The sequence below is a fragment of the Rhopalosiphum padi genome, chromosome 1 (assembly GCF_020882245.1).
Source record: "Rhopalosiphum padi isolate XX-2018 chromosome 1, ASM2088224v1, whole genome shotgun sequence".
In the NCBI taxonomy this organism is placed as follows: domain Eukaryota; kingdom Metazoa; phylum Arthropoda; class Insecta; order Hemiptera; family Aphididae; genus Rhopalosiphum; species Rhopalosiphum padi.
The window spans coordinates 5,829,705-5,848,627 of NC_083597.1; positions in this window are offsets into that span (position 1 = coordinate 5,829,705).

The following is an 18,923-nucleotide window of genomic DNA, read 5'->3' on the forward strand; positions in this document are numbered from 1 at the left end:
TCATAAGGTAATAAAAAATTATATATACATAATATATATTAAAATATAACATTTGTATTGTGTTGTAGGTTTTGATTTTTCAAATACCTATTTTAACCTCTTCTCGAATTAACGGAACATTTTTTAATTTAAATCAATATCGGCCATTATGGTATTATTACTCGAATTTCAACCCTTATGGGTAGGGGATATTTTCTATTTTTTTATTGTGTCACGCTGAGAATTGATATAATTATAAATACGCTTTTTTTATTACACTACATTTTATGTATATGAAAATTATATTTTATATAAAACCACAATATTATTATCAGTTACAGATACTTATTATTTAAAAATTAAATAAAATAAATATCAATTTTAAATATTAAGAAATGTATGCTATTATAAAAAACCTATTGCTGATCGAACCTTTAATTTATGACAACATTACTATTGAAATTAATTAGAATTTATTGAATATTTATTTCATTATCTATTCTACTCATGATTAAAACATAATTATACATAACTTAAAATTTAAAGTAGGTACATAATAACGATATACCTAGTTATAATAATGTTTACTTTTTATGAGTGTCTAATTACTTATAAACGGTTATACATATTATAATCGATTTATTTATTATTTTCATAATACATCTTTTTTTAGCTTGAATAGGTATAATTGATAAATACAATATTAAATCAATATGAATAGAGAATAAAATTGTTTTGGTATAAATGGTCTCATATGCTACTTACTGATGTAAACGTTTTATAAATATGTATTTTTTAAATTAAAATATCGTAAGGAATAAGTCAACTTAAGCGTTTTAGTATCTCTCTTACACAATAGAATGTTTTAAATTTAACATGGAATAAGTTTTTACTTACTTCATAGTTATATACATATTTTGATCATGTATTTATTAATAAAAAAACTTTCAAATTTTGAAACTTTGTCAATGTATTTTTATTTTGTTATAGTAAAATAGTTCTAAGGCAATAATTTATGAAGTATTATGAAAAACAACATTTCTTGTAGTATATAGACATATGTTAAACTTACAAGGATAATAAATTTATTAAACAATTTTTTACCCAGTGTAATTATTTCAAATCAATGCATATAATTTTAATTGTTATCTGTTGTTTATAAATCGAATGATGCTATAAACTAAAATAGTTTAAGTTAAAATAATCAGTCAAGCTCGACATTTCTATCAGTTTTTCTCTTATAAATTGTATTAATAAATAGTATAGTGTTATATTTCAAAGTTATAATTTCAATAATTTAATTTAATATAATTATAAATTATGGCTTGTCAATAGTTTACCAATGTCACTGACCACTGCAATATAATATATACATACATATTACATATAGCCATATAGGCGAGTAAGTTATGTATTAAATCTACTATAATTATACGATACATAAAAATCGAAATTGAGACGAGTAGTTTATGAGTTATAAGCATTTAAAGTTTTGGTGAGTGGAGTGGAACGAGAATAGGTACCCCGCAAAATGTTGGTCTACTAGTCCGATAATATAAATTTTAAAACTTGTACAGTTACACATAACTCATTAACTACTTGACCGAATTTCGATTTTTATATTTCGAAATATTCCCAAGTATAACATGACATTAAAAATGTATGCAGTAATTCTAAAGGGCAAAAAACTTAAGAAATATTAAACATTTTTGTTTTTTAACGTTTAATTTTGACTAGAAGTTATGTAAAAAATATATTTTCAAAAAGTTAATATATTTTGAAAGAATGAATGTCTTTTTATAAAAGAATCATACTGTATATAATATAGTGTATATATACTTCTACCATATGAATATTTTATGGTGACTTCTATAACATTGTCACAAACAAAAAAAAATTGCCTAGCTCCTTTGAATATTTATTTGAAGCTATAGTTATACAATTAATTTATTGGCATCCATATTTTATGGCTTGATATTGATTTTTATATAATATGATAGAAATGCCAAATAAATACAAATAACATCATTTGGAAACGTTTGATGTGTGTTTTATTAATCATACAAATTATAATGGTTTTTATTTGTATATATATATAAATGGTAAATTTATTTAATTAGTTTAGACCCATTAAATTTTAAATTATTGAAAATTTATTTTAGTTGAAATTATTTATGTATACTAATATGTTAATATTTTAATAATATTTAATGTTTGTAATAGTATAATATCAAAATTGATACTGTATTATTTCGAAAGAGCAATAAATAAAAAATGTGGTGTTGTGCATTTAAAAATAATAATTTGTAAGTTTTGAATACTAATGCGTAGGCTATGGGTTTGATGAAGTACTTAAGTTGAGTAAAAGTAAACTTTATAATAAACTACTATAATATGTAATAAAATAAAAAAAATAATGTGTTATATAGTTAATAGATATAATATTTTTCTATTGTGTTGATATTATAATTTAATAATACATTTTATGATAAATAAATTTAATATTTCAAGAAATAAATTTTTCTTTTAATTAAAATAATAAAAAATTGTCATATATTATGTAGTTAAATATTCATTCAAATATATTATAATATGTATTTAATATATAGTCATTATCATGGGCGAACTGGTCAGTCAGAAATTTTAAAACTTTGGGTCATATTCTACCAAAAATTAATAAATATAATAAAATCAATTAAAATTTGTTTTATATTTTCTTATTCCTATAACAATTTACTTATAGTTGTTAAAGAAAAAACCACTGGCATTGCCCAAAAATACACAGCACTATCAACTCAATTACTAGTTACAACAAGTTATTAAGACGAAATATTTCTTAGTTATTATTCTTACCTGATCATTTATAATATGTTCTGACTATCCAATGGAAAATAAACACCATTCAAAACTGTTGTTTCATTTTTAATTTAAATTAAATAGCATTTCATAGTCGTATTGAAAATAAATTAAATATTGGGTTTGGTATAGACTATAGACACGATATATAATGTTATTCCGTTCATAATTTATGTTATTTTTTATTTAGAGTGCGGCTTAGGTATAATTTCATAGTGAAACAATCGGAAAGAAAATAAAATAAACTGATAACAAAAATAAAATAGATAAAATAGGAATTGTGTGTTACATATTTCTACGTCCATTAATTTTCGGTATAACCATTATGTATTAATTGATGTATTATCCAATTCATCATAATATTATTAGATGCATGTTTGTCATTTTTCATTTATCCTTAAAAATGTTGGACTAAAATTATATAATACGGATGACAGGCCAGTCCGCGTTCCACTACTAGCTGACCGAGGCAGACCACCCCTAGTCATTATTAAGAACTATAAAAATTAATGTCAGCTAAATATTTAATTAAAGGTATTTCAACTTAGTATTTTATCAATTTTCTTTTGTTATTACATTTTTATAATTATAAAATATACTTAAAGAATGTATTTGGTGCATAATGCTATGATAATATTAAAATAGGTTTTTTTTTATTTAATGTAATGTGAATATGTACTTAATGTAATATATTTAATTAGGTAATAACTTTATCCATTTGGACATTTTGCAAATGACTTTGGTACCAGAGACAAAATTAAATTCAAAATATTGACAAAGGGAAATTATATTTAATTACTTGTATTATATAAAACATTAAATCAATAACTTATTACTTAACTATAGAGAAAATATAACCATGTAAAAGTTATAATGCTGCAGAAAATGTTTGTTATGGTGTAAGATAATAATTTGACGTAGGTATCCATCACCTTAAATTAATAATGAAAACTTGACTTGTCAATAATTACTTTTAAAGTTTTTCAATAAAATAAAATATACAAAACAATACAGTTTGTGTATTTGCTAAAATAATTAATATTGACATTTGACATACACCAATAGTTTTAAGTATTAATAATATTTAGTAAATCAAATCATACCGTGTTCCTTGATTAATATTATTATGGATTACATCTTAATGTTTTATACATTCTATTTATAACAGCACCTCTAAATGTTTAGTAATATAATAAGAAATAAGAATTTTTTTAAAACAATAGATAAATCATCAAATTTCAAATACATTTGACATTATAAGTTATATCATTTGATAAAGAAAACAAAATTATTTTACGAGTAGGTATACTAGTAGTGAATAGGTGCTAAATAGATCGAGACGTGAATAGATGACTACTTAATCCTATCGGCTATCGTACTCAGAATATTCCAAGCTTGTAACTCGTTGAATTGTTTGAATATATTTCTTTTAATACTTTAACCAACCATACTAATATATTTCATTGGTAAAATACTACTTATAAGTCATAATAAAAAATGTTTAGTTTATTAAATTATCTGAAATAGAAGTAATAATTTAAGTACTAATAAACCAAAGAACCATAAAATGATTTAAAACAAATTAAATCTAGAAATTTAAATGAAAGTTAAAAATGATCAAGTTTGTATTTATAACTTTATGATGGTAATTTTCAAAGTAATTGATAGGTACTTCCGATTTTAAGACATCGTATAGAAAACTGCAAACTATTTATTCTAAGACCACAATAAATTTACAAACAATGTACTAACAGAAATGTATTTAATGGGTATTAAAAAGTAGATCCAACTTTTTATGAAGTTATGTTCTTTAATAGGTACCTACTTTTTTTTATTTAATCCTTGAATTTTGGATAGGAACTACACAATACAATACAACAATTAAGTAAAGACGTAATATTGTTTTTATACCTGCCATTATTTTTTTATTAAATTTGTATTACTTATAAGCACGGTATATTATAATATACCGTGCTTATAAGTTATAAAAGTTTAACGGCTTTAAATGAAATATTAACTAAAATATTAATTATTGATTGGTACCTATAATAAGGGGTAGCATTATAAATTAGTTAACCATGTATAAATATGGTTATAATATTTTGATATTTAATTTCGTAAAATATGTAATAAAACTGTGATAAGTTGCACAAAAATGATGATGGATAAAGACTATAAAACTATTGATGATTGATCGTGTTATGCATACAAAGGGATTTTCTTTTACAAATATTTCAGTATTTGTTGTTACAACTAACCAAACAAATAAAGCAGAAGTAGATAACAAGTTAGTTGAAAAAATATGATATATTTAAAAAGATTTTAAATGTTCATGAAAATAGAAATAAAATAATATCTAAACACGATCAAAAAATAAAATACTTACATATAAACATTTTTTTATACAATAAAACCAATGTTAATACAAACAAATATGTATATAATATTATAATAATGTGTATATAAAGGTATAAATATTATGATAAGTTTAAAAGTAGAATATAATAATATGATATATGCAAATAACAATACGTGCTTTTGAAATATTTGTAGTATCACAGTTTTACTTTTTTAGCATATTATACAATTATACAGATATTCAAATGATAGTATCATTAGTAATTTGGTTTAAATACTAATAAAGTTTCAAATAATGAATTTTTATAGAAATATAATAGATTAATTAATCCAAAATACACATGACACGATTTTCATTAGGCAATTTAATAAAATATTAGGTAACGTTAATGAGTTGAAATTGTTTACGTAAATATCTACATTTCTATACTTAATTTTTTAAGAGAAATTATTTTTATATCATATTAAATTTTTAACATATTATGTTAAAATATTCTAAAAAGTAATATAAAAATAATAATATCCATTTATCGAATTAAAAAGAAAAAATAGTTAACTTTAATACGATTAACATAGAAGACATATACACTTTTGAATCATACATGCTTACATTCTACTTACATACATACTCGCTCACACTTAAATTTACTATATCTTCTTCTTTTTAATAAGTTTTTCGAGGAACAGTAAACGAGTATAGGACTAGGTCTAGTTCTTAAGACTATCTATTCTGCAGTATTCTTTAAACAAATATTCACAATTTATTTTAATACCAAATATTGACTTATGTTTTTTTTTTAAATTAAAGTGTCAGTTTAAAATCGAAACACAATCATTCGTTAATGGTAGTTGAAAAAATTAGACACAGATTATGTTCAGAGTATATTTTAAGTATAAATGGAAAATCGGATCACAATCGAACTTTAATTTATTGGTACTCGATAGAGATGAATTTCTTACTTAATATTATACATTTCTACGGTAAAGCATTACATCTAGAGACTGGAATTGAATAACTCGAAGTATTATTCCAATTTCAAACATTCATAAGTGTAATATAATATTAATATAAATACCTCAAATTAAATGCATTGTGAATAAACAGTATTATTATATAGAAATTATCCATAATACTGACCAAATAAAATTACGTATTGAATCATTATGAACCAAGATTATTTAAGATTTAACGTATAGAAATATCGATCATCGATCCAGGCCCAGTTAAGATATCTTCGCAAGCACGTGGAAATGCATCTACAACGGTGCCCGTAGAGTGTTTACAGATAGATAAAACTTAAGTACAAAGACAAATAATATATTAATACATAAAATAACAGGCTGTAATAGAGAATAACCATAATTTTATCTATATTATTACACAAAACAGGATCCAACAAGCAACCTCAAAAACCCAGAGCCAACACATAATACGGGTACATGGCGTAAATCGTTGACTTTTGTGTCCTACACAATATGTTAATATTTGTTGCATTACCCCACAATACTTATGAAATAAATTTAAAAAACACACTCACATTCACGTCTATGTACACCCTATCACATTATTTTATAATTATAAATTAATCAATATATAATATACGAGTATATGCACACATTTCATGTTTTTACGTATCTAGATTTAAACCTGTATTCGAATATACAGGCTTATTCAACAAACATGCTCATCCATTTTTTTATTCAATTTTTGGAATTTTTAAATATATAAGAATGAATGTATAATAAAATTCTTGAGATTTTTGTATTTCTATATTTTGAACAAATTTCTATTTTCCAAATCAGAACCCCTTTTCTTCTTTAAATTATTTGGCAGATAATTTTTCTGAAAATGTTGAGCTTTAAAATCAAAATCCGAACGAGTAATTTTTGAGTTCTTTTTACTTTGAGCACTAAGGATAATAGGTCATTGATAATGGATTTGGAAGATATGATGATTTAAAAATAACAGTAATTAATATTAACCATTAACATTAATATTTTATAAAAATACTATACAATTTATAGACGTGATATAATATAAGTAATTGGTACAAAATTACGTCTTTATTATATTTTTGTAAAAAATTTTTTTTTTTTAGTATACATTTTTTATAACTGAGAAACTCATTCGAATTTTAAATTGGGTAGCTAGATCAACATTTCAAATAAAATTATCCACTAAATAATTTATAGTAAAGGAGGAGGATTATTTATTTGGAAAAATACGTTTCTATCAGCACAACACAACTTTCAAGACGTATAAAACATAATTCAATAATTTGAAAGTTGATTTACATGATCATATTTAAAAATTCCTAAAATCATAGTTTAAGCAGTTGCATCATTAAAGAAAAAGAGGGAGTGATCATGCTTGGTAAATCACCTTGTATTAGTTATTATATTTTATACTTGTATACACATAACTTGATAGAATTTTATAAATAAATATTATAATCTAATATACTATGTATTTTTTTGTATATATAATAATTAGATATGAAATAAATGGCCAAATGTTTACGATACAAAAAATATTTTTTAATTTACAATTAAATTTCTACTTCACTTTAATGTTATGATATAAGTGTGATTTAAAACTTACCATATCAAACAATGTTTCGTGGGTCAATACATAAAAAATAAAAACAATAAACTTTTATTTATGAATAGATTTAGTTACTATAGGTATACATTGTATTCTATTAGTTATACCGTTATACGTTTCGTATCCACGCACAATGTGTATGAATAATGCATTTTATAATTTTTTATGCCGGTTACTATAGCTCATTATAAATATTATTATTACGTTAATAAATTTAATTATTAAAGTGTGAATTTATATTTAATAGTTTTATTTTTAAGTTTGATAATACAAAAAACTATAGATAATTAATAGTTAATAATAAAATATCAAAATTAATATATTTTAAATAACTTACTTTTGATATATTATGATTTAGTCGATATAGGTATATTTTGATATTTTTATTATGAAGGAACATAAGGGAACTAATTTTAAAGTTCTAACTACCTTTAAAATGTGTCCTAAACATTTTCTTCAAAAGGTACGTTCATACTCTCAAGTCTTTAAATTGAATCAAAATAATTTCCTCAGTTTGTTAAAATTTTTACTTTTATAACGTTTCTTATCAATTAAAAGTTTCAGTTTTTATAAATAATGTTATTACACTAATTACTTAACTTAAATTTTTCCATTATCAATATTCGCTTACATCATAGTATAGAAGATATTCCTCGTAGAATCTTTTTTTTTGTTTTTTGAACAAGCCTTGCAGGGACGTCAGAAAAATTCTAGAAAGTATCATACAAATTAAAAAAATAGCGTTTTGAATAAATTATGGCATGCAAATTAAAATTACAGAATTAAAATTTTGTGGATTTGAAAGAATATGTCTTAAGTTATACAAAACAAGAAAAATTGAATAAGTCCTGTAACATAATTTGAATTCATGAAACCATTAAACAAACAAACAAAAAATAATAATACATACGTTGTCAAAATAAGTTCTAAATTTTACATAGGTCAATGAAATATTTGTGAAACAATGTATTTCATAATAAAACTTAGAAATATAAAATTGTTGTACATAATCATAAAAAAATTGTTTTTTCATGTAGATGATACATATTTCACATATGATATACAATATACTTCATAGCACATAGATAGCAGCAATAAATAATTTTAAAATAACAAAAATACATACTCTATACTGTAAATTTATAATATTATATCCAAGATACAGAAAAAAATTCAGTAGTAGATTTATAATCTCTAAATCTGCAACAGTTGTTAAGCTGGAATCAATAATAGAAAAATATGATATAGTTGCAACTGTAACTTTGTTAAAATCATAATAGTTTGACGAAACTGTCACCGTGAGGACAATGTGATTACAATGCCAGTGTAGAGCTGTCAAACTACCAAACGTGATAGTTATTCTTATGTAAAATTATTTTTTCATAATATACTTGTAATATTTTTTTAAGCCATTATTTACTTGTACCTTAAAACACCCTATTTTTGCATACCTTAACAAAATCACGTATACGCTACCGTTTTCTACATTGGTTTAGAAAAGGTAACAAAATTATAATTTTTAAGTAATAAAAATTATAAGTTTAATAATGGAACGCTAAGAATATTATACGTATTAATTATGCATAATTATATTTCTATAAATTTATTTACTTAGCTCATGACGTGTTGTTTAAGTTGGTTTGATGAGAGATTTTTAGCGTACTTATATAGTTAGATCCCAAGCTCTCCTCTGATAACGATACTGGTGAGAATTAAATTTAAGTCATAGTATTAGCTCTTTTTTACCAAAACCAAACATAGTTTATACTAGAAAATGAGAAAATACCACATCGCAACCAGTAAATTATTTATTTTTTAAAGAATATTATACCTTTTGAAAGTCATAAATCACATTTTTTATGCTTTTATATTTTCTTTAACATTTTAACACAAAATCTGAATTATTCATAAACTGTAAATGAGGTCTCCTTAAAATCGTATTTGTAATATGATGTTTCATCACTTTCAAATAATGATATAACGTATATCTAAGCTATTATAATAGCGTGGACAAATATATAGATTTATTAGAAATCAAATGAATAAAACGTAAATACCATGTTATTTATTAATTATAATTTATTAACGAATGTGATAATAATATTACTAAAATACTCGTATAATAGATTAAAAAAAAAAAAACAGAAGTTAGTATTTAAATTAGTTATTATGAAGTATATAAAATAAATATATTTTTTTCGATGTTCTTTAATACATTTTTTAATAATCTTTATATTTGACCTCAAATCTTCATTAACCTGGAAAATATATATTATATTTTGTATCAATTAGTAGTAGAACAGTAAAAAGTTTTGGACGTTTTATCAAAATATCAATTAGGTTTTATTATAGGTCAAAAATATACATAGGTATTTTCCTACACATTCATGATTAAAATATTTTAATTAGTGTTGTGTATGTTTATTGTTTAATATTTCTAAGATCTCAATATGTATAAAAGTAAGGCGAAGTGAAAATAACTCAAAGATAGTCTTTGATTCTGTTTGACATAAATTTGGATTAAATCAAACCTAAACATACATAGGTAAGCTCTTGAGTATGATATCCATTCAAATTTCCAATGATATCAAAAGTAAAAAAAAAAAAAAAAAAATTATATGATTATTGATGTTTAAAGAAATAATATAAGTATAGAAAATTAAAATGATTTATAGTCTTATACGTTAAATAATAAATATACTTAATAAGAAATGTTAATAATTGTATTTTTTTTTATTAAACAACTTTAGAATTTGTATATTTTTTTCAGTATTCATGAATTATATTCTTGAATACATGTTAACATTTATAATAATTTATATACGTATATATTATATACAAACCATGAACAATCTAATTTGTGATTTACTAACATTAAATAACTTTCGTAGTATGTACCTAATATACTACTTTTACTCAGAAATTTCAATGTTATTGTATTGAAATAGAAGAAGTATTTATCCGTTTTACACAAGAGCAAACTGCGCACAATAATATAATGATGTCATTTTAGTTGAGTTTACACACGATATTTTTTTACAATTCTGAAAACCAAAATAAAAGGGGGGATTTATTGTTTGTTTGAAAAATATGCTCCGTAGATATTTTATGTAACTATAAATTAGCAAAGGTCATTCTATTTTCACTCAGAAAGTCAGAGCGGTTGTGCGTGAAGTATTATTTTTTGTGAATTATCTTATTCGATTTTCGAGACGGTTATTTTCCGTGATATTATCTACGCAACGGGTAAACTTTTCTATTGTAAGTATTTTCATATATTCAAAATAATATACTTGGTTCGTTTTAATATTTTCAAGAAAAAAACGTGAGTGTATGTGAAATATTTCTTAGAATATAGAGTGATACGTATTACTCTGTGCACAGTTTAAGTTAATACGAATTTTATTGTCAAAAAAATCATTTCAGTAGATATTATATTATTTATTATATAAATTTAATTAAAAATGTGTCAATGACAAAATTCAACTAATTTACCAATATTGGAAACAATGAAGCTTTATCAATTTAGTTACGTAATAATGTTACACGGTAATTTAAAATATTATTAATTTTATAAAAATAAAAATGTATTTCCTTATTAAATAACCAATAAATGTAAAATGAAAACTGATTTCTTATAAAATTAAATATATTAATTTGAAATTTTTACACGATAAAAATAAATTAAAATAATAATAAGTATATTTTACGTATTTGATTAAACATTGGAGATGAGAATAATACAATTAATTAATTAATTATATAAAATGATGTAACGTTGATATATAGAATTTATAATATTTAATTAATTAAACATTTACAACGGTTTTTTTCCAAGACTAAATAATACAAAAATTTGAAGTAAAATGTAGATACATTGTCTTTGTAGTTGACAATACTATTGTGTTCATGTATGTATGTGTGCAATAAATTGCGATTTATATTATATACCAACTACGCCGCTATAATAAGTCACAATTTCTATTATTTTTTAATTTTACTCGTTTTGCCCTTTGACGTGTATTTTTATGATTGATATATTTTACTGTTGTGATTATTGATTACTTATGTTAATTATTATGATATTACAATATACTTAATATATTGTCATGATGCAAAAGTTGTAATCATAAATCATAATATGACACATAATGGAAAACTATAAACAGTATCTCTATTTTATTTTATACAAAATATTTGTGTAATATTGGAATATTATTCTACCATATTTTAGAAACTATTTCAAATAAACGATAAAAATTAATAATTACTATATTATTCATTAAACAAGATTAAATTAGTATGTAATGTAGACTTAGAGAACACGCTTTGTGAGTTTGTGACCAATTATTTAATTCGCTATACTATATTCATATACGTAAGTATAACTAAGATGCTTATTTTATTAATCATCAAATTGAAAAGAAATGACGTTCATTTTTTAGTAAGAGAATTGATTTTATATTATTTAAAGTTTAAACTCATGTTTTTATAACTTAAAATCGACGTATGATGTATTTACACACATTACATAATATGTATTATTTGATATTTGTTTACATTATATAATATATTATTAAATCTAAATATTTTTCTACTCTAAACACTCTAAATCTTTATCAGATATGAGTTGATTCATTAATTGTAGCATTTTATTACGAATATATTTTAACATAGTATCATTATATTGACGATATTTTATTTACCGAATGCTTGATTTTCTGTAAAAAAAAAAAAAAGAAAACGAAAAAAACATTGTACTTCTAATAAAAATCACAAATAAAATATTATAATATTATACATCATTGACACGCTGGCTCAATAATGTGAAAATATTTTAGGTTAGGGGGTTCTATCGTGTCTTACGTGTAATATAGTGTACACATATTATATAGTTTACTATAAACGTGTCTGGAATATCACAGCGGAAAGTGTAATCACATATTTCGAAGTCACAGATTGTCAAACCATGGAATTTAATATTTCCATAGACTTTGGTGTCATATACAATGTAATATGAAAGTATGTTGTACGTGTATACTGTTTTCCGAGTAGGGAAACAGTTGAATTATTATTGTTGTTATTATTATTGTGGCATGTGTTGCTTTCGGACGGCGGAGTGATATTTTTTTTTCTACGTGTATACGGATTTTTTTTTTCTAAAGTTATATATTTTCTAAAGAACAATAAAAAGGTTGGCCAACAAAGGAAATACACAAAAATAAAACACGTTTTACTTCTTCATAACTTTTTGGCGAGTCACTTGTATTCTTGAGAGTTATCTTTATAAATGTTAGTTGAACAACGCTATAGATAAATTATTGTTGTATATAACTACGCTTCATAGTAAAATAGCTGTACAGTCTTTCAAATTATCATTTAATGTTTATAATTTTAACATTAACTATATAAATCGTTATGATTGTGATATGGCTATAGGTACATTTTAATAATTTAATGCTGAAACTTAAGAAACATTGTGTTTTTAATCAAAAACATTTTCATTAAACTTATTCAGTTATTTATTTAATGATGGTAATTTAATGCAACAAGCCTGACAATGTGCTTTGGTATAAACTTCTAATACTGTATAGTGGAATAGTATGTATTAAATTAGTTTTTTTTATACAAAGCGAAAGTATTTATGAGTTTTAATTATTTTATAAATAAAACACATATACAATAAGGAAATACAAGTATAAAATGGTATATACTTATAGTAATTTTTGGTTTTAAAATTAGAACAAGCTGAAGACTGAAGAGTGGCATTCGATATTTATTTTATCGTCTACGTGCATACTTTATATACTACGCTCTACCTGTCTCTTTTCAAAAAATCATATTTTTTAAGTATTTAATAACAATTAATTATTCAACTATTAAAATATTAAACAATAATACGTAGTATCATAAATTTACTAGTATGATTTTTAAACGTACAAAAATAAAAAATATCGTGATTTTTTGAGTTTAGTTAAATCAAAAAAATGAAACTACAAATCATAATAATAATAGTGATTTTATAAAGTAATAATTATTTATCATCGTATTTCAAACAATATTAAAAAAAATAAAAATAAATATTAATATATAGTACAAAAACAGTTAGGTAGGTATATATAATATCCCTGTCAAATATATTCAAATTACACTAAACGATGATATAGGAGTTATTTTTTAAATATACTACATCTAGTTAATTTTAAGTCTTACAATTTTTATTGTTTTCCTATAAATTTAAAACTTTATAAATTGTATAATTTTGTATAATTTGAAAAATAGCTGTTAAAAATACATTTCAATGATTATTTAATGTTAAATACGTATTTGAAAACTGCTGTGAAGAGCAATTTCAGCATAATATCTCGTAAATTAAAAAAAAAAAATTGGAGGTATTTTTGAATTTTTTGACTAATAAAATAATATAACTTTCACTGGAATAAAACATAATATTTTGGATAAAATTTAAAAACTAGTTTTAATCAAACTGATAAATAAGTATATTATAATATATTATAATTGTGTCGGTAGAAATAAACAATTAGACGGTGTAAACAATAACGAAACTCGTTTTAATGTCGATATAATTATATTTTATTTCAATATCTTAGTTTTTAATTCGATAAAAAAGTGTAACTTAATTTAAGAGATATTTAAATTGATTTATTATATAATAAATATTCATTAATTTTTATTTGGTAATTTAGGTACTTTTGAAATAAAATATTACAATATAAAGAACATGGTGGTTATAATAATATTACTAATATATGATATTTATTTAGGAACTATATTTAAAAATCGGGATTTATTCACTTCACCCATTGTAAGTAAAATAAATTGTTCTTATTGTAGTATAGGCTGCACTGGAGCTTTTTAGGGTATGGCATAGTGAAAATGCACAAGACTCGTCAGTTGGATTATTATTAAACAACAGAAGGTAGACAATGACGAAGCTATTAATCAACTAACCAAAAACGGACTTGAAGGAAGGGTGTATACTGTATACATAAATTATATTGCATTTTGAAATGAACTTGCTTATTAAGTTCAAAAACAGCTTACAAAATTCTCGAAGTGAATCGTAACATATAAAACATAAAATATTTACTTTTATTATAAATTTGTTTTCGGAAAAAAACTTATTTTCGTACAAAATTAATAAAAGACTATCCGTCGATTTTATAATAAATTTATGAGCGCTGTTAATGTAGAACAGTGTTTCATAGTTTTTTTTATAGAAATTATTTCAAATTTTCTCTGAATTTAAACTAATATCACTGATTTTTTTAAAATAATAAAACAATTTGTATACAATATACATTTTAGTGTTAATAACTGATGGATTATAGTCTTAAATGCCTTAAGATATCAACAAATTCCATCTTTTTTTTTTTTAATGTACATGACCTGTTATTTTATCTCCAATGTAAATTATGATAGGTAATAACTTATATTTTCAGTATGTACTTTTAAGTATAATAATTAATATTATATTCTATATTATAAACCTATTAAATAAATAAATTATCAATTTAATATTTATTAAGAAAATAAATATAAATACATGTACATATATTTAGTGACTACATAATATGTTGAAAAAAAATCATATTTATAATGTTTAACTATTTTTAATTTTGAGTATATTATATTGTTACTTATTATTTGTCGGTATATTGTTGATAATATAAAATAAATTTATTATTTTGTATTATATATGGATAGTTAAATGGTCTACAAACTCATATAAATTAATTTTATTTTATTTTAATATCAATATTTTAAAATATAAAAATGATATTCAATATATTAATATAATACTATTTAGTTCATAATTATAATATATTAGGTAGAGTGATGATAATATAATAAATATAAAAATATAATATTATAATTTTAATAATTTATGATTATCTCAAGGCGTATGCAAATGCACAAACACAATTTATCTACCAGTTATCAGCCCCGACTAGTCAAAGGAAGTACAGGACCATAATCGTATATTATTTTCAATAAAATATGATTACAATGTTTATGACATTTCAAATGCTTGCAAATAAAACCAAAAATATTAAAAATTAATCTTAAAAATTATATTTAATAATCATCTAAAATCTATACGATTAATGTAACCGATATTAATTGTTCTAAATTTTAAGTAAATTATTTAAAAATGCTCTTACAAATTTACACGTTATGGAAAATGACGTGTAAAAAATTTTTTTAGTAAAACCAAAAATGATGCATTTATAGCTTAAAATACTCATGTATGTAAAAATATGCAAAATTAAAACCGAATATAACTGCTTTTATTTCATATCAAAAGGTTTATAATGGTGTCTGTAATGTATGCAACTAAAAGAACAAACTTTTAAAAGTCATGAACATCCTTAGCCAAGAGTCAAGACGTCATGTTCTTATGAACGCATATGAAACAGTACACGACGGCTACCTAATCGATTTCATACTCATAAACCGACAACGTTGGCAACGGCCAGACAGTCGGTATTTCGTGTTCAACTAATAATGAAACGTGCAGTGTGACATACCGTGACAACCACGATGGCTACCTCATCGATTCTGCACCCTCAATACGCCTGGCTGCCCGATAGCAGAAAGAATCTTCATTATTGAGAGCCTATATATTAAGAGATTTAACAATAACCTAATGCGCCCTAACTGGCTGAAGCTTTATCACTAATTAATGAATCCCAATAATTTTCTGTCTGGAACAGGATCAGTCATCATCAGATAAATAAAGCTAACAATTAAAAGTTGTTTTATAAATTATATCTTTAATAATAGGTTCTAATTATTAATACTTTCAAATGTATAATTTGCATTAAGCTCTTCTAAATAATTTATAATTTATTTTATAATATTCATCACATATCAGAACTGTGATTGAACAGAAAATAAGATGTCAGCATAGGATTTAAATCAGTGATAATAAATTATTCATTTATTTTCCACGAACTGGCTGTTTTTTTATATAGTGATTTTCAAAATTTGAAATTATATTTATTTAAATACAATTATGCTTAATATAGTACATAGTTAAATTTATAATGGTAAATATTTTGTTTTAACAAATACTGTAGTGTAAAGTAAATTAAAAGTGATTTAAACAATCATAGGTAGTTAAGAATAATAATAATAAAAAAAATATTAATAATTATATTTTAAAATCAACACATTTACATATTGTTATTATAATGAATATAATATAATTGTTATAAATTATAGATTATAATAATAATTATGATATGTTATATTATTATATTCAAATAGCAGGTACAATTTGAATTTTAAGCCATTATTTTGGAAATAATTTAACTTGATATATATATATATATTTTTTTTTTTATAGTATTATAATATGACAAAAAAATAAGATTTGTAAGATTAATATTTTAGTTGACTTTGTTTTTTTTATTAAATTATTTTTTTAAATTTAATTAGTCATTCTGTTATTATCTAACATTTCTTATTTTGACGTTTAGCAGTTTTTATTCACATTTTAAAGTTAATGCTTTATAATACTTTGTACTATAAACTTTTTGCTCTGCGTATAATTTATAAAATGTTCAAAACAGTTTAAGGTAATATTTTAATCTGTTTTCTCGATATTAAATATCATAAAAGTAAGTATAATATGAGAAAAAATGTTAGCTTTTATATTTATGCTAGGCCGTCTGCTTAAGTACACGGGCATTATTATTATATTCATAATATCTAATATTTACTCAAGTTAAGAGAACAAATTTCAGATGGGAAAACACAAATCTCACACAAAAGAACAAAACTGTTATAAATCGACTAAGAATCGGACTCACGAGGTTTACTCGTGGATTTTTCGTGTCAAAAGAAGTATTCTCTATATGCGAAGTATGTGGTACACAACTCGCAGTAAAACATATCTTAACGTTATATCAACGGTACGAATAAGAGCAAAAAACCTCAACATGACCGAAACTCTTGACGCCTCTCTTCGACACAACTTGAAATAAAATAAGAAAATTCTTACATTTTTAAAACTAACAAATATAAATATATAATCCACAAAATATATAAGTATATAAATATAACATAATGTAAATATTTTAAATAAATATGACTAGTAATTAAGACATTGTAATTGTAACTAATGGTTATTGCTGCCGAGATGTAATAAAAATCAATAATAAAAAAAAAATAATAAATCAAGTTGAATAATATAATATTAGAAAAGCAAATTACTTGTAATTTAAAAAAAATAATTGACGTAGTCTTTTACATAAAATCAACGATTTTAATAAATTCGTGGTGGTAGAATTCTATTACGAGACCAAAACTACAGTCTTAAGCATTTTTGCTTTTATTTTTATGCTGGAAATATAAATAATGGTAATAATGGGATGAAAACACAGTAGTGCGTGCTAGTCGAGATATGCCGAAAAAGTATTTTTTGGTTAAACTTAACTAATATACTACTCGTGTTATCTCTTTGTCACATAAATTGTATTTTAAAAATATATTTCCGACCTTTAACAAAATATATGATGATTATATAAAACAACATGATTATCGATTATATTAATAATATATGAGGTAACGTCTATGACCCGGGAAAAGCTCAATGTTCCCACGTTCCGACGTAGACTATTTTACGTTAAATTTTCGGTCACAGAAGTATTTTAAATATCCAAATAAAGTAATGCGACCAGGATTTTAGTTTGGAAAATAAGTCATTTTTGAAACCTAAACAATAAAACAATATGAAAATAATAAACATAAATATGTTGTCGATGTAATATACATTAATAGATTATCACTTATTATATGCATTTTTAATTAAATCTATGGTTGTAAAATGTATATATATTATATATATATATAATGTATATTATTGTTTATATTTAAACGTGACGCATATACTATACGTCTGTTGTATTTATAATACCTTTTCAGTACTTAAATTTATCTTTATTGATTTCTCAAAATGATTTTATAAAAATTGGTAAATATGTTGTTAAAAATAAACGTTTGTCATTACTATTTTCATAGTTTTTAACATTTTTTGGTGATTACGAAATCCATTGAGATTTAATCATAATTAGTGGATTTTTGTCATTAGTTAGTT